The sequence below is a fragment of the Bubalus bubalis genome, chromosome 14, assembly GCF_019923935.1.
Source record: "Bubalus bubalis isolate 160015118507 breed Murrah chromosome 14, NDDB_SH_1, whole genome shotgun sequence".
NCBI lineage: Eukaryota > Metazoa > Chordata > Mammalia > Artiodactyla > Bovidae > Bubalus > Bubalus bubalis.
Genome location: NC_059170.1, coordinates 32,945,123 through 32,968,372, shown reverse-complemented (window position 1 = coordinate 32,968,372; position 23,250 = coordinate 32,945,123). Strand labels below are relative to the sequence as shown.

Below are 23,250 nucleotides of genomic sequence, written 5' to 3'. Positions count from 1 at the left end.
ACTAGAAACCCATTTAGGGAGATATATAAATTACTGATTAGATATCAAAAATATAGAAATTGGAGTAAATACTCATGCAAATATTAATAAGAAACTGTTCCTCTCTCATTCCCTAAAAAAGGGAAAATGGAGTCCAGAATCCACTCTGAATGCTCATCAAAAAACCTCCCATTGATATAAATGTTAATTCTGTTTTCCAATATTTGCTGTTTAAAGATTGCTTGTGTTCATCAGAGGGGTTCTGAGTCCACCTCTGCCTTAGAAACCCCTAATCTTTCCCTCTTGGTCACATATACCATCCAAACTCTCCGCCTGGACAAGGTTCCTTTCTTATAAACTACATAGCATCTCTTAACTCTTCTGTTCTTACCACACTCATTAATGTCCATCTCTCCAAACATGAACTCTATGAGCACACACCACTAACAGCCTGAAAACTCTGGTATCTTGAAGACCAATGATAGGAATGTTCAGAAGGAAGACAGACAGCCCTGGGCCCGCAGGTGTTCTTCCCTCTCATGTGACATGACACTCATACCACTAACATTCCCAGGAGTTTACCTTTCATGAGGCACAAGGGTTACAAAGATATGTAAGATGAAGTCACTGTGGCAGAGATGCTAGCTTTCAATCCTCCTTTTTCTTAAGCACATGAAAACACAGCCAGTGCCCTTGTGAACAGAAGGGACTCAGCCCAGCTCTGACACACTCCTGGAGCACTCCTCGTGCTCTCACCTCCACAGTGACTGGGATGGAGTGAACACGGTTGCCTCAGAAGCCACACACTACACAGCCAGAGCCTCCCTTAACCTGGATCATGCACAGGAAAACCTGCATGAAGCAGGGTCTCTGCTGTCTGGGACACCTGACCTCAGTGAAACAACAAAATTCTCCTTGTTCTGAAAGCCCCTAAGATTTGGGAGTCTGTTAACACAGCCTAGACTAGCCTAATCCTGTTCTAAGTCTCAAGAGGGTCACATGTCCTAAGAAGACATGTCCTATTATTATGGAATAGGTTCCAAAGAACCTCCAAGATTGAAGCAAAGCAAGGAATTACTCTTTGCACCACAGTGTTATTGGCTTCAAAAGCTACAGGTTTTGCTCCCACCAAGGATGCATAACCAAGTTCAAGTTGGTCTAGATACCACATAATTGATGTTCTTCCATTAGCATGCTGAGCCAGTTTCTCCAAGGACTTGGTGGTATGGAAGTTTAATCATTTTGTTCTTACTACACATGTCCCTAACATCTTTCAAAAGTGAAAAATATAATATCCTTTATTTCAGTCTCTGAGGGAGTTTGTCCTTTGTGCTTTTCTACTGCTATGCTGACAGGAAGGGTCAGGTGCGGGCAGAGTCTTCTGTGTGCCCTAGGAGACCAGATCAACTCACAGTGTCTTGGAGGGATAGAAGCAATGCTTGCCATATGTTCCAGCCCTGGTCACTTCCAGAGCTCAGGACAGAGGGGACCTGAGGGCAATGAGTTTTCATAGGCAACACAACTGTGATGAGGAGAAAGCCTGGGATCTTTGCACTCATTCTTGAGTTTTTGTGAACTTCCCAGAGCAGCTAAAGCAAGGGTTTGGGATTCATCAAGTCAAGGAGAAGGAGGAAGAAGAGGAAGGAAGGAAGGACAATGAACAGACAGGATGGAGGATGGACACACAAAAATTATTTTTTAATAAAGTAATATTTTTCACTGCCTAGGCAAATGAATTCTGTGAAATTCTTATATGAAAAAGAGTACACTGTTTTGTCTTTACTTAGTTATCACCATCATTAGGTTTTGATGCAAGTGGAAATTTATGATAAAATGAAAACAAATAGCATCAAGGATCACATACAATTGTATGATAAAGTGATTTGTAATTCAGGCAATGTATTGCTTGAGGCTCACATCTTGATTTCCCACTCCAGTTGCTGGTGATGCTATGTAAGGAAGCAGAAAATACACAGATGAAAAGAAAAATAACTATCACTAGGCTAAAAAATTAAGATCAATGTAAGAATATAAATAACAAATTCATAATGTATTGCAATACAAATAAACAATATTATTAGTATAAAAGCTGCATTTGCATTGTTTAGTAACAAATACAATTAAAATACATCAGAAGCGTGTTAAAGTTGTTTGAGTCACATATATACAGTGTCACAGTTCACACGAAGGTTCACTGAGACTAAACCATCTGAAGGACATGTGTCCCGATCTGAAACTATCAAAGGCCTTTCAAGCAAGCTTCCTAGTTCAGGAAAGATGCTCAAAAAGCTGCCCCATCTAGGTCCATCTGACTTGACTCCACTTTTGGTTTTCAAAATAAGCTATAATATTCTAAAGGGGATCATAACGTAGACTGATGTAAACAGGTACTAAACAAGAAGGAACTTTTCCATTGGCACAGAGTTACATGAATACTTCCCCAAATATTATATTTGAAAGGATGAGTGAACCACACATTAATAATACTGGCAGAAATAACACTTCAGCACTGAGAGGAAGGACATATCAAAACTACTGATCCACATTAGTAAAAGCACCAGTCACCCCCTTCCTTTTCCTATTTCATGCCAATTTAACGTTTTAGGCTAAAATTTCAGGTGTGCCTTATCATTTCTACTCTTTTGGACTCTCTAATGTTTGCCATTCTGTAAAACATGCTCCACTCTTAAAGGACTTGGTAATAAAATGTCACATGCCAAGTATTTGCCTTAAAAGACAGTTTTATCATCTATCCAAATTGTACATACCCAAATCATAGAGAAACATCACAGCTATCAACAAGGATTGGGGTCATAAAAGAGTCAAAATTTGGCTTTCTCCAACGTCAGTGTCAGCCTGGCCAAAGCTTGCTTGCTTTTTATCACAGTAGTTATTTGGGATTTCTTCTTGTAGTCAGAGAGGACTGTGACTAACAGGGATCTTGTGCCAAAGTTAAGCTCCAGGTGTGTACACATGGGTGCCAGGCTCTGTGAGCTGAATGAATCAGCCTCTCATCCCATTCATACTTACAGTTTAAAGGGCAAGAAAGAAATGGACTGCCTATATGTTGCTTCAGGATGAGATCTCTAAGCAAGCTGGGGTCATTCGCCAAGAGATGAATAATAAAAGGAAGAAATCAAGGAAACAGTAATTGAAGGTTTCAAACTTTCCCTCTAATCAGTGAATAGGCACTCCTTTCTCACTTCTCACATAGAAAGCACTGCCCCCATTCCCAAATGAATAGTTTTATTTAATTTACCTAACTTTGATATTCTATAACTAAATAACTGATATTGTAATATAGAGAGATGATCATTCCTTTTATTTTTTGAATCAAAATCATTTCCATGCACTTGACTTCTGGATTAAATATATTATCTATAGGAAAAATCTATCAAATCCTATTGAAATGTTAATCTAATTTTAAGTTATTTGGGGCTGATATTTTTCCTTTAGTTTTATATTCAGTAAGTACTGAAAATAAACCTAAAGGCTGCAAGTAGAAAGAAATTAAATTAGACTGTGTACATCTTTCACCAGAATATTAAAAAAAAAAAAAACAACAGTAAAATCAGTCCCCAAAGCCAGATACTTGAACTTTTAATGGATCTGCATCTCCAAACTGTTTTCTCCTCTTCCTCTAATTTTTTTTAAGTATTGCTGAGAAGAAAATATATTTTTCTTATTATATAATAAAATACTATCTGGAATCCAACTGGAAATTGGCATTACACTTATAAGAAGCCAAAGTAGATTTTATTTTTTCATTCCATCCCCTTTGGTAAAATAGTCCACTTAAAAAAAAAAAAAAAGATTATTTCAACATGGGGGAGGTTGGGGGAAGTATTATACAGAAAAGCCAAACTACAAAACCTTTTTGATTCCATACCATTGAACTTGAATTCAACGATCTTTGAAAATTTTGTTTCAGCTGATTAGAAAAGAAACAGAATCCAGTGCCAGGAGGGCAGGCTCAGCTTGGCTCTGCTCCAGAAAGGCTTCCTGACATCAGGGAGATGGAGCTGCCTGCACCACTAGAACCCATGCTTTGGGTGAGGAGGTGTCAGAGCCCAGATGGTGGGAGGAGCTAGAAATAAGCACAAGCCAAGGTTTTCCCAGCCTGTCAGTTCTGTGATGGCCTCAAACTTGAAGTCTGTTGCTGTCTAAAGAGGAAAACTATTGGCAACTCTTACTGTCACCACACTGGGGGATGAGACTATCAGGTCACTAAGTTGGAAAGATTGAAAATAACCAACTCTGAAAACTGGATTCTGTCAGAATAAACACTCCCTTCGTGTGAGGCTTGCAACAGGCTCATTCAGCCACACCAGGGTAGAGTTTCAGAACCTCCCCCTCCTCCAGTGAGTCCATGTTCAAAGTTAATACAAGGCAAGGGTTATCTAAACAGCAGATAGGAGTGTACTGCATATTTCTTTTTAAAGATACAGAAGCTTTTTGAATTCCATAAACCTGTACTACTTATTATTCCATCTGGACTCAAGGGGTGTAGGATCAGCTTTAGACATCTTTCATAAGCTTGGAATCTAATATTATGAATTTATTCTAAGACACAAATCAGATAGATGGATGGATTTTTTGAAAGACATTGGGCCCCCTGGGTACTTTTAGCAGGCTAAGTATTGAGAGATTTACAGGAATAAAATTCTTTACAAGATTAAGGAAGAAGGAAATGAAACCAAATCTTTCATTTCTAGATATACACTTTCATTAGTTCTTTCACCAAAAGCACATCACTGAAGGAAAACCAGAAATGGTTTTTCAGTTATTATTAAAGTGGTTCAAGAGCCAGGGAATCCCTTGAGACACAAACAAAACAACACAGTATTCAAGTTTTCTTCATAAGACTACCTTGTACTAGCAAGACTTAGGAGACTTCTGGCTTCAAAAAGAGTATTGCTAAAGGAGCTTTTTTTGGAGGGGGGGCGGAGACTACTTTTTGGCTAAAAACAACAACCAAAATCTCTCCTGTAAAACCCCTACTTCCTTTTGAATCTCCAAAGATTACATACAACATTTTGTATGAGACGTTTGGCAGTCACAGCTTCATGAGCTGTGCTGCTTGATTATCTAAACACTTAAGGCAGAATAAACGCAGCTGATATCAAGCTGACTGCTGTCTGAGTCCTCTCACTGAGGATGTATTGTGAAGAGGGTGGGGAGCCCACAGGGCCATGGTGGGGAAACTGGAAATGTGAAAGGTAAGAAATAAAACACAATAAGGGAGGTTTAGAGTTAGGAACATTTCCAAGCTTTTTTCTACCATAATCTCCAAGGCCCTCTGAACTTCTATCTCTAAAAAGTATCCCTGTACCATGGTGCCTGATGTTTCTTACAGTTTGACAAAAATAAATACTCAATACAAGAGAAAGCAAGATGTCGGCTACATTCTGAGGGTGCTCGTTTGCCCTGCTTTCACTTTAGAGGCCTGCAGCCTTGTCTGTGCCCGCGAACAGTGCTCATGATGCTGGGGACCACTTCCTCTGGTTAAAACTCTGTAGCCTGGAGTAAACAAATGTGTGCTCATCCCCGGTCCCAAACAGACCCTATCATCATGTTTGTTTTTCTGTATCCTCATTGCTGTGCCTGAAAGATTCTCATACATACACGAGGCTTAATGCCACGAGACTACATTATTTTTTTTCTCATTGTAGTTTTTTTTTTATAATTTTATTTTTTAACTTTACAATATTGTATTGGTTTTGCCATATATCAACAAGAATCTGCCACAGGTATACATGTGTTCCCCATCCTGAACCCTCCTCCCTCCTCAAGAGAAGCTTGCTTATTCAAAAAGAAAATAAGAATTTGGTTTAAACTGCAGACAGAGGGGAAAGCTAACATATTCTTTTGGTCTTGGGAACACTGTCCTCAGGCCGATGGCCCCCTCTCAGCATGCTGACTTCTGCGCTGCCTCAATGAGTCTTCCACCGCCTCTGCACCAGCTGGATGGGGCTGCTAAGGAGTATCATCTTCCATCTCTCTAGGTCCTTCATCCTCCTAGGCCTCCCTCAGGGACCCCTGGTCACGGGTATCACTCTTCTCCTCATCCACACCAGCAGCCGAGCTGTCCTCTTCATCCTCCTCTGCTTCCTTCTCATAACCAAGGGCTTCTTTCTCATCCTCATCATCAGCGAGGCTGTCCTTGTTTTCTTCTTCATTTGAATCATCCTTTTCATCCTCTACATCCTGCAACTGTTCAGTTATATGAACCTCTTCTGACCTGAGATTCTGCTCTGCAGAAGAAAGAGAGGGAAACATTCTCTGAATAAACAACGGGCATTCACAAATGCTTTCACTAGTATGTGGAACCTAAAAAAATAAAACAAATGAATGAATATTATAAAACAGAAACAGACTCATACAGAGAACAAATTAGTGGTTACCAACTGGAAGGGGCAAGAGAGGGGAAGGGGATAAGAGGTATAAGCTACTGCAGAGAGAGGGGAAAGCGAACATATTCTTTTGGTATATTCTGTAGGTATAAAATCTACAAGATACAAGGATGTAATGTACAGCATAGGGATATAACCAATATTTTATAATAACTTACTGCTGCTAAGTCACTTCAGTTGTGTCCGACTCTGTGTGACCCCGTAGATGGCAGCCCACCAGGCTCCCCCATCCCTGGGATTCTCCAGGCAAGAACACTGGAGTGGGTTGCCATTTCCTTCTCCAATGCATGAAAGTGAAAAGTGAAAGTGAAGTCACTCAGTCATGTCCAACCCTCAGCGACCCCATGGACTGCAGCCTACTAGGCTCCTCCATCCATGGGATTTTCCAGGCAGGAGTACTGGAGTGGGGTGCCATTGCCTTCTCCATATAATAATTTAAAATGGAGTATAATCTGTAAAAATATTGAATCAACCCTATTGCACACCTGAAACTAATACAATGTTTGACATCAACTATACTTCAGTTTTATTTTTAAATAAAATTCAACAGCCGAGTGCATTTAGCTTTGAAATGAAATGATGGGGCATAGGATGACTTTCTCCATCTTGAAACTATGTTATCACACAGGACAGATCTCTGGATAGTATCCTAGCCCCACCCAGAGCATCTCCACCTCTCTCTGGAGACTTGGTGACCATGCTGACTTTGGCAGAGCCCAAAGGCATGGAGGGCAAAGGTTCTTTGTGTTCTGTATTATGTACCTTGCAGAATGCTCAGTGAAACACTCACTGTCATGGTGATTGGTTCCAACTGTGACTTAAACAGAGCCAATTGGAGTACTTTCCAGGAGTTTTTGGCCAGAGTGAGGAGGAAAAGCTTTCTCTCTTTCTACAGGGATTTGTTAAACTGATAAAATGTGAGTTGGGGCTGTTGAAAGCCACTGAATCAGCATGATGGAGACAGAAACCTATCATCCTTGGGCTGAGTATGAAACCAGAATGTCCTTGGATTTTCCAGTTTTGTAAGCTAATAGATTTTCCCTTTTTCTGCTAAGTTACTTTAAACTGGGATTCTGTTACTTTTAAGAATTCTAAGGAACATAACATAGTTTATAATTATATATGGAAGTCTGAAAGCCTTAAAACCTTTAAGAATTGAAAAGAAATATAAGCTTACTTAAATTCTCACATAATAGCCAGGACATGGAAGCAATCTAGATATCCATCAGCAGACGAATGGATAAAAAAGCTGTGGTACATGTACACAATGGAATATTACTCAGCCATTAAGAAGAATATATTTAAATCAGTTCTAATGAGGTGGATGAAACTGGAGCCTATTATATAGAGTGAAGTAAGCCAGAAAAAAAAAACACCAATACAGTATACTAATGCATATATGTGGAATTTAGAAAGATGGTAATGATAACCCTGTATTCGAGACAGCAAAAGAGACACAGATGTATAGAACAGTCTTTTGTACTCTGTGGGAGAGGGTGAGGGTGGGATGATTTAGGACAATGGCGTTGAAACATGTATATTATCATATGTGAAACGAATCACCAGTCCAGGTTTGATGCATGATACAGGGTGCTTGGGACTGGTGCACTGGGATGACCCAGAGGGATGGGATGTGGAGGTAGGTGGAAGGGGGCTTCAGGATGGGGAACACATGCGTGGTGGATTCATGTCAATGTATGGCAAAACCAATACAATATTGTAAAGTAATTAGCCTCCAATTAAAATGAATACATTTAAATTAAAAAATAATAAAAATAAAAAAATAAAAATAAACTCTCACATAAAATTCAAAAAATACAAAGTCTCATGAGTCTTCAAAGGGACTTCCCTGGTGGTCCAATGGCTAAGAATCTGTGCTTCCACTTCAAGAATTGCAGGTACAATCCTGGTTAGGAAACTAAGATCCCACAGGCCACAGCTCAGTTCAGTTCAGTTCAGTCGCTCAGTCGTGTCCGACTCTTTGTGACCCCATGAATTGCAGCATGCCAGGCCTTCCTGTCCATCACCAACTCCCGGAGTTCACTCAAACTCATGTCCATCGAGTCAATGATGCCATCCAGCCATCTCATCCTCTGTCATCCCCTTCTCCTCCTGCCCCCAATCCCTCCCAGCATCAGAGTCTTTTCCAATGAGTCAAGTCTTCGCATGAGGTAGCCAAAGTATTGGAGTTTCAGCTTTAGCATCAGTCCTTCCAATGAACACTCAGGATTGATCTCCTTTAGAATGGACTGGTTGGATCTCCTTGCAGTCCAAGGGACTACCAAGAGTCTTCTCCAACACCACAGTTCAAAAGCATCAACTCTTCGGCGCTCAGCTTTCTTCACAGTCCAACTCTCACATCCATACATGACCACTGGAAAAACCATAGACTTGACTAGACGGACCTTTGTTGGCAAAGTAATGTCTCTACTTTTGAATATGCTACAGGCCACAAGCAGGGCCAAAAAAACAAAGTTGTTTGTTCCTATTGTTTTCTGCAAACAATAGGAATAAAAGCAAGGAAATACAGGGGTATTTGGTCCCAGAAACAGTGTGAAGTAATGAAAGGATTTGGGAAGACTGCTTTTAAAGGGTTCAGGGCCACTACTGGTACACAACAGAAACTCAGTGAGGATCACTTTCCCGCCCTCCTTGCTCATCCCAATTTGAATGAAGGAAAATGTGTCAACTGATTAATGAAGGGCATACAATTCAAGGGAAAAAGTAATTTCCAAAATGAATGTTCCCAAATTTAAGAGAGGAGATAAAAGAATGCTTGCTCAAATCTATCTAGAGGACACATTTCAAGGAATTTTGTGGTGGTGATGGCTTGGTCACCAGCAAATCAAGGGGAAATTCACTATGAGCACAGAAGGGAATACCACAGATTTCCAAAGATACTCTAACTCATAAATTTGTCATACTTACCTGAACGTTCAGAATAATTCCTTGGAAGTGGCAAATAGAAACATTCTGATATTACTACCAAGGCCTGGAGGGAAAACAGTGATTTTACAGTGAGTGAATGGGACATTTATTACCAAACAACCTTAAAGTTAGGCCTTTCTTCTATAACCAGATATTCATAGACAAATACAGAGCAATTGGTCAAAATTCCTCAAAAAACAAGACAAGGATATAATTAAGAATTTTCTATTTATATTTATGTGATATAATGTAGGAAATCACTATTAATTTAGAACAGAGGTAACAAAGTCAAATGTATACACACAACCCTCTAAAAATAGATGAATTAAGCAAGTATAAGAAAACAGACATTACCAGCCAAGTCTGAAGTGCTCTTTTTAAAAACCCTACTATGACAAATGATATCACTCTAATGGCAGAAAGCAAAGATGAACTAAAGAGCCTCTTGATGAGGGTGAAGGAGGAGAGTTTAAAAGCTGGCTTAATACTCAGCATTCAAAAAACTAAGATCATGGCATCTGGTCCCATCACTCCATGGCAAATAGAAGGGGAAAGGTGGAAGACAGAGGATGACAGATATCCTCTTCCTGGGCTCTAAAGTCACTGAGGATGGTGACTGCAGCCATGAAATTAGAAGACAACTGCTTCTTGGAAGGAAAGCTATGAAGAACCTAGACAATGTGTTAAAAAGGAAAGACATCACTTTGCCAACAAAAGTCCATATAATCAAGGCTATAGTCTTTCCAGTAGTCATGCACCAATGTGAAAGCTAGACAATAAAGAAGGCAGAGCACCAAAGAATGGATGCTTTCAAATTGTGGTGCTGGAGAAGACTCGAGAGTCCTTTGGAAAGAAAACAAGGAGATCAAATCAGTAAATCTTAAAGAAAATCAACCCTGAATACTCTGGAAGGACTGATGCTGAAGCTGAAGCTCCAATACTTCGGCCACCTGATGTGAACAGCTGATTCACTGGAAAAGACACTGATGCTGAAAAGACTGAAGGCAGGAGAAAAGGGCAACAGAAGATGAGATAGTTGGAGAGCATCACTGATTCAATGGACATGAACTTGGGCAAACTCCAGGAGATGGTGAGGGACAGGGAAGCCTGGTGTGCTGCAGTCCATGGGGTCACGTAGAGTCGGACATGACTTGGTGACTGAACAACAACAACACTGACAGATTAGTCTGTATATGGGTTGTCCCTCACCAGTGGGAAAGCCCTGACTATGTGGGAGAATATTTAATGGTATAGAATTACTAAGAGTGCCACAAGAAGTTAACAGAGTGACAACCTGTGAGAAAACATAACAATGATGTGGACTAAATCTTATTTTAAACAGTGATTGACTGGTCTCACCTCCAACCTTGATTGCAGCATTGACTCACTTTCTGCTTACTATAAATATGCTGTTTCCCTTGATAAACTACACGCTTCCTAGAGGCAGGTTCATTCCAGTCCATGTTCCACACCTGGACTGTGGACTGCGGCAGTGTAACTGATGGGATGACACGTGAAACAGGGATGAGTCAGTGGAGCCCCTGGCTCTCTACACCCTCACATGTCCCCCTACAGCAGCGCACAGCACAGAGAGACCAGCACAGGAGGAAGCCACCCATTGAGAAGGGCTTCACAGGTCCTCTTGTACTGAGCTGACTCCTGGGCTTTGCCTATACTGTGAACAACTGCCAAATCTTTAAAATAGAAATAGTACTTCATAAATTTAAGGGGGTTAAAATTTTTTAACTCCAAAGTCATGGTCCTTTGATTCAATTTCATAAACATCAAATGAGTAACTCACTTTGATTATTACCACCTGTATATTCATTTATTACTTAATATTTGGTTCATTACATTTAAGATATCATGTTAACATCTGGGGGGAAGGGCTCAGGAGGAGATTAAAAAGGATATTTAATTATAAAACAATATGAAACAGGGAACTCATAAAAGAATGAAGAAAGCTCTTTAATAGATTCTTAAGAGATACAGAAATGACAACCAGGTATAGGGGTGGGAAAGGATCTAGAGTGACCACTTGAAAGAGGTGGCCTTTAGGGCCCTGGACGTGGTCAGGAGAGGACAGGCAACACCAGTGGTCTGACTCTTGTAAGCAACACAAAATTCAACCACAGAGGCTCTTAGATCCTGTTGTTGTTCAGTCACTCAGCGACTCCATGGACCGCAGCATAGACTGCATTGACCCCATGGACTTTCCCAGGGTTTCTCAAACTCATGTCCATCAAGTCGGTGATGCCATCCAACCATCTCACCCTCTGTCACCACTTTCTCCTCCTGCCTTCAATATTTCCCAATATCAGGGTCTTTTCCAATGACTCTTTGCATCAAGTGGCCAAAGTATTGATGCTTGGATCCAGAGAAATGCCTAAATGCCAGGCAGAGGACTCCCACATGCAGGGCAATGGGATGCACAAGGCACTGTGGGTTGGAGAGGAACAAGCTTCAAGCCGTTAAATTGATGTGAACAACAAAGAGGAAAACATCTCAATCTGAAAAGACAGAGTTTGAAAACCTACATGATAGCCACATGCTTATAGTAGCTATTCAATGAACATAATGTTTTTTGTGATTTTCTTTTTCCTTTTGCCTTTCTTAATACCAACTGAAGGGAAATTTTTGGTCCGGTCACATTGTAAGGGAAAAAAGAAACACCTGCCAGTGACAAATAATTGGCATTTACAACAAATCCTGGAAGGGAGTAAGTCCCACCTGTGAGATACCTGGACCATCTAAAATGGTAGGTAAAGGGGCCTAGAAGAGACTTAAGGGACACCAGCCTCAACCCTGGGGAAGTCACTTAACTGTTTTCTCACTTGCATTCTCTTGAAAGGACAAGTCTGGGGTCAGTCTACCACTAAGGGCTGTTTCATGTCTCTAATAGTACATAATTCCATTACATAGTCATCCTTCTCAGAAATTGGGAGGAAAATCCTCTCATTCTATCAGTTCAGGGTCTATTTTCCAGTCTAAAGAACCACTGTCTAGGGATGGGCCACTTTTTGAGCCACAAATAAGGTCTAAATAGAAATGGTACTCTCCTCTTTCTCTTTCCTCCAACAGTTGGATTTTCAGGTTTCAGCTTAGCAGACAGCTAGGCATCTAAACGAGGACAGCAGATGGATTTGCCATCTTTCACAGAGAGTGATAGCTACCCCTCCTGATACTAGAGACCCTCTCTGTGGAGGCTCTGCGCTAGGAATTGATCAGCAACATATACTGGGTTGACCAAAAAGTTCATTAGAGTTTTCCCATAAGATCTTTGGGAAAAACCCAAATGAACTACTGGCCAACCCAATAGAAAAATTGCCCACCCAAGCTGCAAAATTCAAAGTGTCTACACCAATTGAAATGGAGACCAGATAAGAGAGGCATAAGATTGCTGCCCATGCATTTCATGGCTCTTCTGCCTGTCCACAGCTTTGCTGTTTTCCATCCTTCAAAGCACAGTTGCTGATGTCAGAAAGTGATGAGGCCAGAGTGATCTGATATACAGATATACACTTATGGATCTTTCCCATATTGGTTTAAAATGCAAAATATACACTTGATTTCTAAACTGAGCCTTTTGACTACATGTGAAAAATAACACTTGGTAAAATATTTCTGCCATTACTAGGCTCAATCAAGACAGCAAACAAAGATCAAACTAGCAGCCTTGTTTTGACTTCCATTCTTTTAAAGTTACAAAAAAATAGAAAAAAATGTAATAGTCAGTCTTATGGGAAACATAGACATGATCAGGAAATCACTTCTGTATGGAAAACATTCTGCCTCTCCTGGCCAATGCATATGTTAAACTCCATAAGGACTCATAGAGGAAAGGAGACCCCTCTGAGGTCACCAGGACCAAGCTTCACATGATGGCACACGGGGCCTTGCTTTCAGTCCCCAGTTAATGGCAAAGATGACACAGAACAATGAGCTGTAACCTGAGACCTCACTAAAGGCAAAAATTCTAGCTGTTGTGTCTCTTTTAACACACACTACGGTTGTAGAAAAGGCATTTTGAGCAGAGATACGTGCTTGCTGTTTTGTGGAAATGTATTAACAGAAAACGTATGAGTCTATTTAGTTCAGTTCAGTTCAGTCACTGAGTCATGTCCGACTCTGCCATCCCATGGATTGCAGCAAAACAGGCTTCCCTATCCATCACTATCTCCTGGAGACTGCCCAAACTTATGTCCATCAAGTCAGTGATACCATCCAGCCATCTCACCCTCTGTTTTCCCCTTCTCCTGCCTTAAGTCTTTCCCAGCATCAGGGTCTTTTTCAATGAGTCAGTTCTCCGCATTATGTCGCCAAAGTATTGGAGCTTCGGCTTTAGCAACTGTCCTTCCAATGAATATTAAGGACTGATTTCCTTTCGGATTGACTGGTTTGATCTCCTTGCAGTCCAAGGGACTCTCAAGAGTCTTCTCCAACACCACGGTTCCAAAGCATCAATTCTTCATCACTCAGCTTTCTTTATGGTCCAAATCTCACATCCATACATGGCTACTGGAAAAACCATAGCTTTAACTATACAGACCTTTGTCAGTAAAGTAATGTCTCTGCTCTTTAACATGCTGTCTAAGTTTGTCCTAACCTTTCTTTCAAGGAACAGGTGTCTTTTAATTTCAAGGTTGCAGTCACCATCTGCAGTGACTTTGGAGACCAAGAAAATAAAGTCCATCACCATTTCCATTGTTTCCCCATATTTTGCCATGACTCTATTACTGCTTTGAAATTATTATTTCCTTAAATAACGCTCTCTTTCCAACTTCTTACGAAGGAACAGCATCACTTGGTCACTTGAATAGTCTAGAATCAACTCTTTTCTTCCGATCAAGTCTCTAATAACCTTCCTACACTGATAATTTGACTCAGTTTCCAAATAAACTTAGGGCTTATGCAAGCCTGACTTTTTAGACTTAAAGTCAACCTCAAAAATAAAATTCTAAAACCCTTTATGCTGAGAAGAGTTTTCAATGGTCTTCCAATAGGCCCATACTCAACTACATCCACCATAACTCCATCTCAGAATCTCCCAGGATCTCATACTGTTCCCCCTACAGAAGCCACACAGTCATGCAGCTCCAAAACAGATAGCAGTTGGGAGAAGTACATTGATATCCACAAAGTTATATCCAAAGTCAAATCATTTTAGGCCAGAAGACTAAGGACACATTAATTAGCAATAAGATTAATACAGCAGAATGGAACATACCTGGGACTAATGAATAACATTCTATCCCTATCCATGAAGTTAACATCAGCAGTCAAATGAAAAATACAAACCATAATATGAGGTAAGCATGTTCACGGCAAAATAAAATCAAGTTTCCTTGGCACCTTGAAATATAACTTTGTAGTACCAAGTTATGACTTGCTCTAAAGGTGACTACTAACATTTTCTTTATTTTTTAAAAGATGGTGCAAAAGAGCTGAAATACATTACAAAATATAAGGACAGACTTCGAGACAATTTTACATAAAGGGCTGTCCTTCTAGAAATTTTTCAGTTCAGTTCAGTCGCTCAGTCGTGTCCCATTCTTTGCGACCCCATGGACATCATTATATGCACATCATTATATGCAGAGTACATCATGAGAAAAACTGGGCTGGATGAAGAACAAGCTGGAATCAAGATTGCTGGGAGAAATTTCAATCATCTCAGATATGCAGATGACACCCCCCCTTATGGTAGAAAGTGAAGAAGAACTAAGAGTCTCTTGACAAAAGTAAAAGAGAAGAATGAAAAAGTTGGCTTAAAGCTTAACATTCAGAAAACTAAGATCATGTCATCCAGTCCCATCAGTTCAGGGCAAATAGATGGAGAAACAGTGGAAACAGTGGCTGACTTTATTTGGGGGGGGGGGGTTCCAAAATCACTGCAGATGGTGACTGCAGCCATGAAATTAAAAGACACTTACTCCTTGGAAGGACAGTTATGACCAACCTAGATAACATATTAAAAAGCAGAGACATAACTTTGCCAACAAAAGTTCATCTAGTCAAGGCTATGGTTTTTCCAGTGCTCATGTATGGATGTGAGAGTTGGACTATATAGAAAGCTGAGCACCGAAGAATTGATGCTTTTGAACTGTGGTGTTGGAGAAGACTCTTTTTTTTTTTTTTTTAATTTTATTTTATTTTTAAACTTTACATAACTGTATTAGATTTGCCAAATATCAAAATTAATCCGCCACAGGTATACATGTGTTCCCCATCCTGAACCCTCCTCCCTCCTCCCTCCCCATTCCATCCCTCTGGGTCGTCCCAGTGCACCAGCCCCAAGCATCCAATATCGTGCATCGAACCTGGACTGGCAACTCATTTCATACATGATATTTTACATGTTTCAATGCCATTCTCCCCAATCTTCCCACCCTCTCCCTCTCCCACAGAGTCCATAAGACTGTCTCTTGAGAATCCCTTCGAGTGCAAGGAGATCCAACCAGTCTATCCTAAATGAGATCAGTCCTGAGTGTTCATTGGAAGGACTGATGTTGAAGCTGAAACTTCAATACTTTGGCCACCTGATGCAAAGAGCTGACTCATTTGAAAAGACCCTGATGCTGGGAAAGATTGAAGGCAGGAGGAGAAGGGGACGACAGAGGGTGAGATGGTTGGATGGCATCACCGACTCAATGAACATGAGTTTTGGTAAACTCCGGGAGTTGGTGATGGACAGGGAGGCCTGGCATGCTGCATTCCAGCTTGTGCTTCACCCAGTCCAGCATTTCTCGTGACGTACTCTGCATATAAGCTAAATAAGAAGAGTGACAATATATACTGTTGACGTACTTCTTGTCAGATTTGGAACCAGTCTGTTGTTCCACTTCAAGTTCTAGAAAATTTTAGTGATCAATTATTCCTATCATACAGTGTTTAAGAACTAAGTGATTAGTATATAGTATAACTTTTATGAACTTCTTAGAGTTTAGTGGTCACATTGATCAAGAGCAGGTGAAGAGAAAGATTTCATAAATATATATAATCAGGAGTAAAACATACCCAAACATTTACAGTAGCCCACATAGTTAAGTACAAATGTATTATTCCAACCCCTATCTAAAACTCTAGGGAGAGAGTGTGCAGATACCTAATGAAAAGGAATTTTCAAATCCAAAGAAGACATAGTGATGCAGCTTGCATCTCATTTTTACACATAATGACTGTGATTTTTTTTTTATCCACATTATCTTACAAAATCCACCTTGGGAAAACTGAAAGGTTCAATTTGAGGATACAAACAGGAAAAATCATCTTATTTACCCAAGAAATAAATTCACAGGTTTGGCCTTATCACTATGGTGTTCTAATCATGTAGGCAATGTGTGCCTTCACAACTGAATCAGTTGTCAACTATAACTCAAGTTCAGTCTCTATTTCTCTCTTCAACACTGCTTATATTTTGGGTAGCATATATCATCAGAATATTTAAGGGGGAGGATAAGGTGATAATAATTTAATGAATTTTCCATTATATCTCAAGTTTCCATTGAAAGCAGTATCATAAAAGCAAATGTTATTTGCTTAGATTATACACAAAATGATGTTTGTGTATATGCTTTTTCTTTCTTGGCTGCTTTCTACTTTTGCATGAAACCAACTGGCTTTAAAAAAAAAAAAAAGAGAGAGAGAGAGAGAGAGATTCACATTATCTCTTACCAGACCCATAAAAAGGCCAAAAATCAAGGTGGCTGTGATAAAAAAGACATAAGAATACCAAGCAGGAACTCCAGGGCTCACTGTGAAATAGTTGTGAAGATGCTGTAATCATAAGAAAAAATTATAAAGATAGTTTTATTTATAATGAGAACTAAAAAATGTTTTAATCTCCCTCTTTACCACTTTACTCAAGTCTACAATTGTTTCTACTTATGAGCTCCCACAAAGATCATCCAGCAGATTATGCATCTTTATTATTTTTCAAGAACAAGTCAAATTTTACAACATTGAGAATCTGAAAGTAATAATCAAGGTCATATCTAGTAAGAGTTGTACTTCCTTGAAGTTCATGACCAAACAGAACTCTGGTAGGATTGTTTATCTAGTCCCTTCATCCATCATGAGATTTTTTTTTTTTTTTGGTCATTATCCCCAAATAATTTATATACCTTAATTTTGAATCTTAATATGGTATACATAAAAAATTAAACTTCTTGAACCTTTATCAATTTTTCAGTAGAACTAAATTACTGCTTATGGAACATCAACCATTTAAATATCTCCATAGTTCCTTTTTCTGATCAGATTCTTCTTGCTCTACATTCACCCATCCTTTACAACTTTCCTAATCACCATAAAACCTAAATGTAATAATAGAAGGCATTTTCTAGTTAATTCATTATGAGCAATTAAGATATCAGTCTTTGAAAAAAGTGCACATCCTTTCTTGTTTACTGTCCCCTGGGACTCTATTTGATGCCAAACACTAAAAAAAATGAGTGAGGAGATACAATCTGAGTTAGAAATATGACATGCTAACTCATACAGGAATTACAGATGTGGACCTGCTTGTGTGGAATCAAAGCCCATTTAGACATGGACTTGCAGGAGTCATGCTGCCTCATTATGCCTTTGTGATCATCTATTGTAGGCCCTTTCAGCTTCAAAAACATTCATTAAAAAGCCATAGTTTTATGATTTTTTTGTATTTATAGATAGCTTCATCTACAAAATAACTGGGCACAGGATGAAATGGCTCCAAGCTAAATGCCACCAGCAAACAGAAATAATGACTGAATGACTTGCCTAGAACTGATGAGGTTGATGAAAACTAGCCCAAGATTCTATTTTAATATTTCTCAAAACTGAAGTTACTCAAGTATCTCCCATTGGTTTCTCAGTTTGTAACTGTCAATACAATTAAATAATATATTTTATTCTGGCTTAATTTAGAATAATAAACAAAAGAGTTTGTTAACTGATCTAGAACAATCTGAGATCTCTTCTCTCTAATTGTTTACTCAGCAATAGAGATACATCTTAAGACTCCTCAAGTTTTTAAATATTGACACATGTAATCAAAGTCTTCAAAAATATTTATTGAATAAAGAAAATATACTAGAAAATCTTTAAACTATTCACAGGAAATGCATACAACTCCTGACTTATGAAACAGTTGATGGCTCTGGTCATCATTCTGTCTTCATTCAGGGCAACTATTTAAGAATAATCTGGCACCCTGAAGCCCAAGAAAGCAAAAGAGGTATTTAGGATATAAAAGGTTGTTTTGTTCAAACTCTGTTTAGTGGAAGTTTTAAAGATGCATTGTATATTGGAAATTTGGTATCTTGAGCGTAGTCTATTTATGCTTGTCTTGATTATTCAATGTCATCATAAAAATTAAACTCTAAAATGTGCCAAAGAATTAGAAGACGTGAAAAACCAGTATGCTTTGTGCTGACCCATGAACATATGAATTCTGTAACTTGCTTTGTAAGTAGTATCACCCCATATAGTTGGAATAAATAACACATCTAGTTCTAGTCCTTCTGGACAGTGTCTTTGGCCCTTTTGCAAAATAAATGATGCAAGAAACCCTCAAGAAATGTTCTAAGTTATTTTCTAGAATTCAGTAAACTATGAATCACTGAATTCTGAGTCATATTCCTCGTGCATTCAAAAACATCCTCTTACAAGTTGTACTTCAATTTTCTTGTATTGACTTACTCCTTAAAGGATTTAGTTGAGCTTCTTAGAGAAACACTGCCATCGTGTGGTCTTTTTAGGTGATTATTACTAAAGCCTCATTAATCAGCCACAAATCTTTATCTGTTTACTTTGTCTGAATCTTTATCTGTTTACTTTATCTCATTTATTGCATTAGTCATTATATATTGACACTTTTTTATTTCTTCTAGGTCCTTGTTAAAACTTTCTTGCAGCTTCTCGATCTTTGTCTCTAGGCTATTTATCTGTAACTCCATTTCGTTTTCAAGATTTTGGATCATTTTCACTATCATTATTTGGAATTCTTTATCAGGTGGTTTCCTTATCTCTTCCTCTTTGGTTTGGTTTGGTGGGCATTTATCCTGTTCCTTTACCTGCTGCGTATTTCTCTGCCTTTTCATCTTGTTTATATTGCTGTGTTTGGGGTGGACTTTCCGTATTCTGGCAGTTTGTGGTTCCTCTTTATTGTGGAGGTTCTTCGCTGTGGGTGGGGTTGGATGTGTGGCTTGTCTAGGTTCCTGGTTAGGGAAGCTTGTGTCGGTGTTCGGGTGGGTGGAGCTGGATTTGTTCTCTCTGGAATGCACTGAAGTGTCCAGTAATGAGTTTTGAGATGTCAGTGGGTTTGGTGTGACTTTGGGAAGCCTGTATATTGAAGCTCAGGGCTATGTTCCTGTGTTGCTGGAGAATTTGCATGGTATGTCTTTCTCTGGAACTTGTTGGCCCTTGGGTGGTGCTTGGTTTCAGTATAGGTATGGAAGCATTTGATGAACTCCTATCGATTAATGTTCCCTGGAGTGAGGAGTTCTCTGGTGTTCTCAGGATTTTGACTTAAGCCTCCTGCCTCTGGTTTTGAGTCGTATTCTTACAGTAGCCTCAAGACTTCTCCATCTATACAGCACGGATGATAAAACATCTAGGTTAATGATGTAAAGTTTCTCCACAGTGAGGGACACCTGGAGAGGTACACAGAATAACAGAGGCAGAAGATAGAATTAGTGAGGTAGAAGATATAATGGTAGAAATAAATGAAACAGAGAGGGAAAAAGAATTAAAAGAAATGAGGACAACCTCAGAGAACTCTGGGACAATGTTAAACGACCCAACATTCAAATCATAGAAGTCCCAGAAGAAGAAGACAAAAAGAAAGGCCATGAGAAAATACTTGAGAAGATAATAGTTGGAAACTTCCCTAAAATGGGGAAGGAAATAGTCACCCAAGTTCAAGAAACCCAGAGAGTCCCAAACAGGATAAACCCAAGGCGAAACACCCCCAAGAAACATATTATTCACATTAACAAAGATCAAACACAAAGAACAAATATTAAAAGCAGCAAGGGAAAAACAACAAATAACACACAAGGGGATTCCCATAAGGATAACAACTTATCTTTCAATAGAAACTCTTCAGGCCAGAAGGGAATAGCAGGACATACTTAAAGTGATGAAAGAAAATAACCTACAGCCCAGATTACTGTACCTAGCAAGGATTTCATTCAAATATGAAGGAGAAATCAAAAGCTTTGCAGACAAGCAAAAGCTGAGAGAATTCTGCACCAACAAACCAGCTCTCCAATAAATGCTAAAGGATCTTCTCTAGAAAAGAAACACAGAAACGGTGTATAAACTCGAACCCAAATCAATAAAGTAAATGGCAAAGGGATCATCAGTTCAGTTCAGTTCAGTAGCTCAGTCGTGTCCAACTCTGAGACTCCATGAATCGCAGCACAACAGGCCTCCCTGTCCATCACTAACTCCCAGAGTTCACTCAAACTCATGTCCATCGAGTCAGTGATGCCATCCAGCCATCTCATCCTCTGTTGTCCCCTTCTCCTCTTGCCCCCAATCCCTCCCAGCATCAGAGTCTTTTCCAATGAGTCAACTCTTCACATGAGGTGGCCAAAGTACTAGAGTTCCAGCTTTAGCATCATTCTTTCCAAAGAAATCCCAGGGCTGATCTTCTTCAGAATGGACTGGTTGGATCTCCTTGCAGTCCAAGGGACTCTCAAGAGTCTTCTCCAACACCACAGTTCAAAAGCAGCAATTCTTCGGCACTCAGCTTTCTTCACAGTCCAACTCTCACATCCATACATGACCACAGGAAAAACCATAGCCTTGACTAGACGGACCTTTGTTGGCAAAGTAATGTCTCTGCTTTTTAATATGTTATCTAGGTTGGTCATAACTTTTCTTCCAAGGAGTAAGCATCTTTTAATTTCATGGCTGCAATCACCATCTGCAGTGATTTTGGAACCCCAAAAATAAAGTCTGACACTGTTTCCACTGTTTCCCCATCTACTGCCCATGAAGTGATGGGACCAGATGCCATGACCTTCATTTTCTGAATGTTTAGCTTTAAGCCAACCTTTTCACTCTCCTCTTTCACTTTCATCAAGAGGCTCTTTAGCTCCTACTTATCAATAATTACTTTAAATGTAAATGGATTGAATGCCCCAACCAAAAGACAAAGACTGGCTGAATGGATACAAAACCAAGATCCCTATATATGTTGTCTACAAGAGACCCACCTTGAAACAAAGGACACATACAGACTGAAAGTGAAGGGCTGGAAAAAGATATTCCATGCAAATAGAGACCAAAAGAAAGCAGGAGTAGCCATACTCATATCAGATAAAATAGACTTTAAAACAAAGGCTGCGAAATGAGATAAAGAAGGACACTACATAATGATCACAGAATCAATCCAAGAAAAAGATATAACAATTATAAATATATATGCACCCAACATAGGAGCTCCACAAATGTTAAAAAAAAAAAAAAGTATGTAAGACAAATACCAACAAGTATGAAAGGGGAAATTAATAATAACACAATAATAGTAGGAGACTTTAATACCCCACTCACACCTATGGATAGATCAACTAAACAGAAAATAAACAAGAAAATACAAACTTTAACTGATACAATAGACCAGTTAGGCCTAATTGATATCTATAGGACATTTCACCCCCAAACAATGAATTTCACCTTTTTCTCAAGTGCACATGGAACCTTCTCCAGAACAGATCACATGCTGGGCCATAAATCTAACCTTGGTAAATTAAAAAAAAAAAAAACTGAAATCATTCCAAGCATATTTTCTGAAAACAATGCAGTAAGATTAGATCTAAATTAGAGGAGAAAAGCTATTAAAAATTCCAACATATGGAGTCTGAACAACACGCTGCTGAATAACCAACAAATCACAGAAGAAATCAAAAAAGAAATCAAAATATGCATAGAAAAGAATGAAAATGAAAACACAGGAACCCAAACCTATGGGACACTGTAAAAGCAGTACTTATGGGAAGGTTCATAGCAATACAGGCTTACCTCAAGAAACAAGAAAAAACTCAAATAAATAACCTAACTCTACACCTAAAGCAACTAGAAAAGGAAGAAATGAAGAACCCCAGGGTTAGTAGAAGAAAAGAAATCTTAAAAATTAGGGCAGAAATAAATGCAAATGAAACAAAGGAGACCATAGCAAAAATCAACAACGCCAAAAGCTGGTTCTTTGAGAAGTTAAATAAAATTAATAAACCATTAGCCAGACTCATCAAGAAACAAAGGGAGAAAAATCAAATCAACAAAATTAGAAATGAAAATGGGGAGATCACAAGAGACAACACAGAAATACAAAGGATCATAACAGACTACTATCAGCAACTATATGCCAATAAAATGGACAACTTGGAAGAAATGGACAATTGCTTGAGTTTAGTTCAGTTCAGTTCAGTCACTCAGTCATGTCCGACTCTTTGCGACCCCATGAATCGCAGCACAGCAGGCCTCCCTGTCCATCACCAACTCCCGGAGTTCACTCAGACTCACGTCCATCGAGTCAGTGATGACATCCAGCCATCTCATCCTCTGTCGTCCCCTTCTCCTCCTGCCCCCAATCCCTCCCAGCATCAGAGTCTTTTCCAATGAGTCAACTCTTAGCATGAGGTGGCCAAGTATTGGAGTTTCAGCTTTAGAATCATTCCTTCCAAAGAAATTCCAGGGCTAATCTCCTTCAGAATGGACTGGTTGGATCTCCTTGCAGTCCAAGGGACTACCAAGAGTCTTCGCTAATACCACATTTCAAAAGCATCAATTCTTCGGCACTCAGCCTTCTTCACAGTCCAACTCTCTCATCCATACATGACCACAGGAAAAACCATAGCCTTGACTAGACGGACCTTTATTGGCAAAGTAATGTCTCTGCTTTTCAATGTGCTATCTAGGTTGGTCATAACTTTCCTTCCAA

General features: G+C 39.3%; 1 pseudogene; it reads right to left on the bottom strand.

Moving 5' to 3' along the window:
- Positions 1–5,868: 5,868 nt before the first annotated feature.
- On the bottom strand, positions 5,869–23,250 carry LOC123464865 (annotated as a pseudogene).